Source organism: Pyrgilauda ruficollis, unplaced genomic scaffold (genome assembly GCF_017590135.1).
Source record: "Pyrgilauda ruficollis isolate IOZ18807 unplaced genomic scaffold, ASM1759013v1 scaffold15, whole genome shotgun sequence".
Lineage (NCBI taxonomy): Eukaryota > Metazoa > Chordata > Aves > Passeriformes > Passeridae > Pyrgilauda > Pyrgilauda ruficollis.
This window is the reverse complement of record NW_024513654.1, coordinates 18,248,868-18,257,583: the sequence shown is the minus strand read 5'-3', so window position 1 is coordinate 18,257,583 and position 8,716 is coordinate 18,248,868. Positions and strand designations below refer to the sequence as shown.

The following is an 8,716-nucleotide window of genomic DNA, read 5'->3' as shown; positions in this document are numbered from 1 at the left end:
CCCCGGGGCAGGCGGCCCCCGCACCAGCCCGCCCGTGCCCGGCCTCGGTGCCCGGCCTCGCGGCGCCGGACCCGGCCGGGCCCCCGCGGAGGAAGCGGCGGCTGCCCGCGGCCAGGGCGGCGGCCGAGCCTACCTTGGTGGTGCCCCGCACAGGGCCCGGGCCGGCGGCTCCTCCTCCGGCTGCGGCGGCTGCTGCTGCCCATGCCCGGGGCCAGGAGGCGGCGGGCCGCGGGGCTGGGAGGCTCCTGCGAGGCCGGTCTCCCCCAGCCCTTCCCCGGCTCCTGTTTACCGCGGCTCCCCGGGCCGGGCTGCCTGTCAGCGCACCGCCCCGCCCCGGCCCGCCCCCGCCGCCATGGCCCGGAGCAGCACGGGCAGGCGAGGCGGCCGCTCCGCGGCGGGACGCGGCTGTCCCGGCGCCCGATCGCCTCCCGCTGGAGCCGGGCCGGGCGCGCTCGGGCTGGCGGCGCTGCAGCCCCGCTCCCCCGGAACGCTCCGGGCACCTGCGCGGGGGCGGGCGGGGGCGGGACTGCCGGGGAGCGGAGGCGGCAGGCGGCCGCGGGGCGAGTGCGGTCCGGCTGTCCGAGCTCAGCCCTCGGCCCTGCCTCCCGCCGCCGCGGGCGGGGGTGCTGCTGTCACTATGGACAGGGAGAACGGCTGGCGCTTTAGCACGTAGAATAAAGCATCTTAGCTTTATAGGGTGCCATTTAACTTTTTAAAAATGCAGGTATGTTGAAAGCCTGAAGATGGCTTAGGTGTTTTGTATTCATCGCTCACCTGCACCTATTGATTTATCAGCAAAATAATACGTCAACAAAAACTTCGAGTTTGCCCCATACCTATATCTGGGTGCCGTACTCTGTTGCTATTTTACACTTTTGTTATGCAAGCAGGATACGTTAACCTCTTCTTCCCAAAGATATGTCTCTGCTGATATATGCTGGAATGGGTGAACTGTACTATTGAGGTGAATTTCACAGGGAGAAAAAGCAAAGGGAGTTTTAGGAGAATGAGTTTTCTGTGGGAGTTTTCTGTGCTCAGACAGGATGACTGTCCCACTTGGGAATAAGTGAAAAAGAACAGGAAAATAGGCAGCTTCACTGAACATTTTCTGTCAGTGAAGCATAGTCAAGAAAGCAGATATTATTTGAAGAATAAAACAGAAAACAAAGAAATCTTCTGACTTGACATGAAAATTCATTCACTAAACCTAAGTTGAATTTTTCATCTTCTGAATCTGCACTTTTCCACAATAATTTACAGGGCTCCAGGGAGATTCCATTTACCCACTGAGAACAGTGCAAACAGTGTAAAATGAGTAAGGTAACCCCTTTTCATGCAGAGACCACCCCCTACAGAAAATGACATGTTGCATCAGGTTCGCAGAGCACAGAGAAGCTGGGCTGAAACACTCTCATTACATTGCAGAGTCAGTACCCAGCACCCCCACGTCGTGAAGGTGGGAGAAGCACCACCCAGGGTGTATGGGGTGTCTTCCTGGGAAGAGCAAAGTGTGTGTAGAACTCCAATTTAGTCCTATGTAGATTGAAGTGAAGCAACTTAGATTGTATCTCTTCACAAAATAGGGTATGGAAACATGCATATGTGATGATAACCATTGTCCTCTTGATAGGCAGTATAGGTTTGTAAAGAGAACCAGTACTGCTGGCTCATCTTGAGGCCACTGGGAATTCTCAAGGGAGGCTTTTTCCTTCCTTCATGCTCTCAATCCATTTTGTTGTGTGGTTGGTTTGGGTTTTTAAACTTACTTTTTGGGTTAGGATTGTTTTCCACTTTGGGAACAGCATAGCTCACCACTCAGTGCTGTGTGCCAGACTAGGAAAAGGGCCTGTAGACACAACTGGAATAGAAGTAGATATTATACAGAAAAATGGTTGCACAAAAAAGAGGTTTTCCAGGCAAAGTAGAATAACTAAGGATTAGCCTGAAATGAAAGAATCCACAGTAAACCACTTTGCAAATCTAAGCCTTCCCTGTGTTTTGCAATTATGACTCCATGGTCTCTGTTTCCCCAGAAAGCTTGTTTAGTATTTTAACACATTGTTTTTCTTGGCTTAAAGTCTCAGCAGCAACCTCCTGAATACAGGACTGCAGAAGTGAGACTGAAGCCTCCATCCTGAAGGGCAAGCACTACTGTGAAACATCCTGAATGTCTCACAGCCCTCAGCAGAAAATACAAACCTAAGCTGTTGCAAATGTTCCCCCCTCAAACTTGCAGCTAATTTTAAAAATAGGAAAAAATGAACAAGCTTAAGCTAAAGGCCATTAGTCAAATGAAAATATTAAATTCTTCCAGCTAGTGTTGCTGTTTGAAACCTGAGCAGAAGATAACAAGATTTAAAAAAATTACGGGAACAGAACGGAACAGTTCAATTTTGCTAATTGAATAGGTCTGGCTCAGAGTTACAAAAAAAACCATAGTTTGGGAACGTGTGCCTAGAAATACACATCACACTTAGCTGAAGAACTGATTATCTGCAGAGAGAGCTGCCCCCATGCCCTGCACAAGAGATCTGGACTGTGAGCACACACTTGGCCTTACTTGCCATCAACAATTAACACAATGTTATTGAATTTATTTTAAAAGACAAAACAAAATTACCTCTATGCCCAGGAGACTCCAGTCTTCTCTAGAAGCAGCACAGATCTAGCATATGGTTATAAGTCTATGCTTTTTAGAAATACTTTTACTGCTATTAGCACAAAGACCTGGAAAGTGGTGTGGGGCAGAAACCCTGAATAGTAACAACTGTTGCATAACTGTGTCCTTTTTGGTCCTTGGTTATTACAATACATACAGTAGTTATGTGGAAAAGCATAATTCATTTTCCCCAGATAATTATAAATTATCTTTTTAGTCTACAGCGTTGGTCTGAGCACCTGCATGTCTCCATAGCAACTCCACAATATTTCAGGGATTATTTTGTAACTCCACTGTGTTTTGGATCTAGTTTTTCTCCAAGCCAGCTCAGTTCCTCTAGTTCCTTCAAGCTGCATATCCTGAGCTGTGTCTTCTCCCATCTGTTCACTCTCCTGTATGCACATTACTGGCCAAAGTAAATTTGCTGTTTCTCCAAAAGTTTTCTGATGACCTTATGTTTTATTGAAGGTGAGCTGAGGGTTCATTCCTTCCTGTGCTGTTCTGCTGGTTTCTGCCTGTGCTAGGTGAATAAAACAGATTCTGGTAGGAGAAGGCAAAAGTGGAGTCATTATGGAAGGTGAACAGAACTGATGGGAATTCAAGTAGAAAGATGAAAGGAAATACAAATAAAGTTTACATACTTCCTGACTGATTAAGCAATCACCTTTTATCAGACAGGCATCAGATTTCTAAGGTTAAATCACCTTTAACAAAAATGCTGCCAGAGGACCAAGAAGACGATTTTGGAGACATCTTAACAAATGTTTCTTCAAAGTGCCTGAAATTTATCAAACTTTCTGCAGTCTCAGATGCAGGATATAAATCAGTACTATAGTAAATACATGTTACCAAAACCTAGCCTTTGAAAATCACTAGGATGATTTGGAACCCATCTCAGGGACAGAGTGGCATGAGCCATTAAGGTCTCAGATGGAAAAGAGCAGGAGAAAAGAGCATTCCCGCCTGCAAAGCAAACTGCAGCCTCTCTCCCAGTGCAGTGCTGCGAGATGCACTGTGGGTGCAGCGACAGCGCCTGCAGCCAGCCCTACACGCAGCAGGTTCAGCCTGGCATGGCGTGTGACAAACAGGCCTAGGACAACACACCCCAGCAGACTTCAGCAACCCTTCAGCAGTCGTGTGAGGGTGCCTTTGAAAACTGAAAAGACTGGATTCAGCTTTGAATCTGTCTCAGAGCAGACAAGCTTTCAAAGTAATAAAGCCTAACCCAGGCCCCAAAAACACTATCCTCTGTAGAAGCTTTCTGAGTCTAAAGCTGGCAAAAACAACAAACTGACCTTTTGAGGTGATTTGTCCAGGTAAAACTAGTCATCTGGGTATGGGTGAACTGGCTTGAGAGAAATCCAATCCATAACTTTAAGGTGTCACACTCGATTAAAGCTTATAGCTCTGCAAGTCATTGCCATTTAGTATCCAAATGAAAAAAGAGAAAGTACACTGGCCCTTTCTTTGTATCCCAGTCAATTTAATGCTTATTCAAGGCAGAATATGCACTACTAGAAAAAAAGTGAAGCTCAGGGACAAGTAATGCTTCTCCAGAAGTCAGGTGGTACTGCAACTGGGTCTAGGGCTCACCATGTTCTTCCCCGGCTTTGGAAAAGAGAGAAAAAACCCCAACTTTCCCCTCCACTGACAAGAATTTGGAAAAAGGATCTGGCCAGTTTCCTTCACTTTCACATTTGTTACGCGGACCATTAAGGAATGTACAGAAAGTAATTTATTCCATACCCAAATATGCAGAGGAGGAATGACATTTTCCAAGCCTACCTCTTAGCAGCCAATACTGAGCTCTGGCTCTCCCCGCTGCAATTAACAGATTGCATGTGACTGACACGCAGATGTGGTGAAGGCATAAAAATAGGCAGTCTGGTTCTGTGCAACCAGCCCCACACATCATCTTCCTCAGCAGCACAGCTATTGTGCTGAACTCAGCCACATGTTCCCCTTGCAGCGCTTTCCTGCGTTCCTCCTCATACAAATCCTGTTTACATCCTGTCCAGACTAGAGGAAGATTAATAATACTAAGCATTTCTATGGGACCTCCTTGGAAGAACCCTGGGCATATTTCACCTGGTATTATATTAATCACAATTTTAGAGGCTTCCATTGTAAAAGTGCCTTGAGCAGCTTATAGCTAAACACACAAGAAAATGGGAATCAGAGAACTGCAGATGACAACGTATAATGCAAAATTAGAGGAGATTTGGAGGACAGCAAGCATAATTAAGGCTCTGTAATAGTAAAGACAGTTAATTGCTACCAGAAAAAAGATGAGTAAGAGGGGATGTGATTCAAAGACAGAACATACTGAATATTCAGGGGACACGGTTCTCTCTTTATCGTGACACTAGACCAAATGAATTTCAATTAAAAAATGGCAGGAAATTCAAAAGTGCAGTGAAAGAAGATTCCTTTCACATTATACATATAAATAAGTGAAACTATGAATCTATCAAGATTAAAAAATAGTTTTAGACCTTTATGGACCTGCAAATTAATATCATACTGTACACTGAGATAGCAAGTCATAATTCAGACTAGTCATTAGCATAGGATCCAGTGTCCTGTTCCTGAATACTTGGTTAGGGAATTTTTGCACCTTCTGAAGTGCCTGTTACCTCCTACTCCCAGAAACAGATGGGAGCTGGATGGATTTCAGGCTAATCCAGTCTATTTTGATGAGTCCTATGTCTCCCCAAAACAAACTACCTATGATTGCTGACAAGACAGGAGATGCTAAGAAATCCTGTCACTCAACTCTCAGTCTCAAGACCACGTTTAGAACCAAAGGTATTTCATTATACATCTGTGTTGTAGCTTTGCATCAGCCAGTGCAGGCTTTTAGCAAATAAGGCCCATTATGGACAATGGTTCCAGCACTTCAGTACAAGATTCAAGCAAAATAAATCTAAGTGTCAATAGTTCAAGTAAAAAAAAAATAAAAAAATACTGTCTGCACATTAAGTTTATGAATAGAAGGGTGAGAGAAAGGATTATTCACTTTTTAAAAAGTCATATGTATTTGCTAAAAAAAACCCTTACACAGAGAGAAAGAAGAGAGGGTATTTTGAAACCTCTGATTTTTCCTTTTAGAAAACTTCAGTGTTTTCATTTCCTCCTCATTAACACTCAATCACATACCATGTAAATAATACTGTTTTTGTGATTAGGTACTGTTTTGAATTTCTGGTGCTGGGCAAAACACCTAATTTCAGCAATAATTCACCATCCAGATGCGATTTGAATATAATTCTTATAGAGCTATATATACACTTCCTATATATATGGTACATAGTAATCAGTCTTCCTGAAGATAGGATTAAAAAGGATTGAAACAGCCTTAAAGTGTGGTTTGGAAATAAATTTCTGCCACTGTAAAGCTTTTTGAATTGCAAGGCTAGGCAAGACAGTAAGGAGTGGTCACTTGAGCAGTTACTGGCATAGATTCCTCACACACCACTGAATTTATACCTTCATGTCCTCATTCTGTATCCATAAGAAAAAAGCAGCAACACTTTGTCTTTTTAAAGTAAGAAATGATGGAGACGTGCAGTATTTTCACCAGACATATCTGGTAAATATAGCTAAATATACCATCCAACATAGTTTGGCTAACAGACACCTCTGAAATCCACCCTTGGGGTTAGTGGGAAGGAAGAGAGGAGGGCTGTCTAGTCTTCAATACATTGAGATTACCTAATAAATTGTATCATGAAACCCAGCATAGAAACAAGTTTTTGAGGCACTCTTTTTTTGAGGTACTCTTTCAGTCTGTTTTTTTAAAACCTTTGGAATTTGGAAAAGGAATGTACACCATTGCTGACCTCCTCAGATCTGTTCAGAGTGGGCTGAATAAGGGTCATAAAGAACTACACACGCGCTTTTTTTTTTTTTTTTTTTTTTTTTTTTTGGTAAATCTCGTTATTGGACAAACCCAAAACTTTTTGCCATCTTTAAATGCCTCTGGTGCCCTCTGGTGTTCCATCTCTGCAGCTTCACACACACAGTGAATGCAAGAGAATTCCAGCACAATCTGCCACAACGTCCCTGTGTAGAAGTTATGCATGAACGAGTGGATTACTCTTCCAGATGTGGTTCTCAGCTCCAATAATGTTCTTATGTAAGCAACTGTGGCTCAGTGCTAATATAGATACCAGAAAAATGTCCAATGCATCTCAAGATGAACCTGATTTACATAAAGATTGGAAAAACGTGACCCAATGCAAAAGCTGCAGGTGGAAGCAACTCCTTACAGGCAGAAGCAATACCAAATCCACAATTTACACCCACAAGATGGTGCCCCATTATGCAAGCTGGAAGTACTTGAAAAGAAAGCAAAGTGTATAATTCATTGGATGCAAAAAAACCTAGAAAAACTTCATTTTGTATTTTGTAATATGAATTAACAATTCTGGCCTTGTCTACAACTGAAGAATGTGAGCAGAAGGCATCACTGCAATTACATCCCAGGGGACTGCAAACTGAATAGACAGAAACTGCAAGCAGACAGATTTTTATCACCATGGGCTTCTAGAGATTCCAGAGAAAGGAAGTATTTAATACAAGATCCAAAACCATTTCTGACACCTCTGTGGTGCCTATCAATTTGACACAAGAATCCTGGAGATCATTCAACAAGAGACCAGCCCAGTTTTGCCTCACAGGTTTTTAAGCATTAAAGAAACAAACAAACAAAAAAAAAAATTGGCAGGAAGGTATAGAAGAGCACACACCAAAGTAACTGTTCAACTTCCAGTATGTAAACCCTTTATAATACAGTAATCTAATTACATGAACACAGAAAATCTAAATATTTGTGTTCAGCAGATGCACAGCAAAATGGCACACTAATTCTCAAACCCCCAACCATTTATTTAAGTTTACACAGTAAACAGTAATTAATCCATAGCAGAAACTAACACAGGACTTGGTAAAAGCCAGCAGCATCTGAATTAACAACTGAAACAGTTAATTTCAAATTAAAGTGCTCTTGTGGCTGTACTACTGGTTGAAAATTAATGCCTGTAACACTTAGCGGGAACAAAACCAGTGGAGTTCTGAACAAGAACTATCTGTATTAAGCATAATTAAAATGAGGTAAAATAAAAATTATGAGAAGTTATACACAGGGAAATTAGATTATTAGTGCATGGCATATTCTAAAAAAGCATTTTTGTGCATTTCATGATACTTATGCAGAAAAGGAGAGTCAAAATTGAGATGTGACTCAGACACTTCCTACCATATATCTGTTATGTAGTTGTACTAAAATTTGAGTATGGCTATTCCAATATACTGCAAAACAATTTCCTGACAATTACACTTATGCAAAATCAGATTAAGTGATCACAGACCACAGTATTTTAATTCCACTTCTTACCAAATCCCTACTGTACCTACAAGAAGTGCAATACCTCTGTCTTTAGAATGTTGCTGAGCTGTGTGCAATTGTTGTGAAAACACTTGTGCATTTGTCACGTTCCTTATTCTCTTCCTTTGGCATCAAACACTGCCCCATGCTGGAGATGGAAAAAACTCCAGGCCGTTCATGGTACATAGCATGGCTCAGGAACAACACGCTCGTCGTATCAGGGGAACTTCCTCCAGTAATGACAAGCACAGAAGTCAGACAGATGGAATGACATTTTTATCTTATCAACACCCAGAAGAATGATTGTGAACATTTTTTTCCAAGCTCATCACTCTGAAAACTTCAGGTTTAAGAAGTTTGAAGTGGACTACACGAAATGGATTTCCTCCAAGGATGAGACTCCTCAAGTTACTTCTCCTTCTTTCAGTGATCATCTTTTTTTCATCCACCTTTTGGCTGTCATTCTCATAAAGCTGCTACCCTTTGACTGGAATGCAGCACAGATCATTTTAATACCACAACCAACTAAGTAGTTGAAGACTTTGGCAAGACAGGGACAATGACATTTGATTACCTAGATACAATGTGGGAGGATTTCTTTTGTTTTGGTGGTTTGTCCTAGGATTTTTATTAATCTCTTTATACTGGAACACTTCATGCAACTTATG

The 8,716-nt window shown here is 42.6% G+C and overlaps 1 protein-coding gene across 3 annotated transcripts in view; it reads right to left on the bottom strand.

Annotated features, from left to right (window-relative positions):
- Positions 1–265, bottom strand: part of MARCHF8 (membrane associated ring-CH-type finger 8) — an 84,780-nt gene extending 84,515 nt beyond the window's left edge. For all 3 annotated transcript variants that reach the window (XM_041461075.1, XM_041461073.1, XM_041461074.1), the window contains exon 1: positions 134–265. The gene's annotated coding sequence lies outside the window, so the exon portion shown is untranslated. The remainder of the gene's footprint in view (positions 1–133) is intronic.
- Between the last annotated feature and the right edge of the window lie 8,451 nt (positions 266–8,716).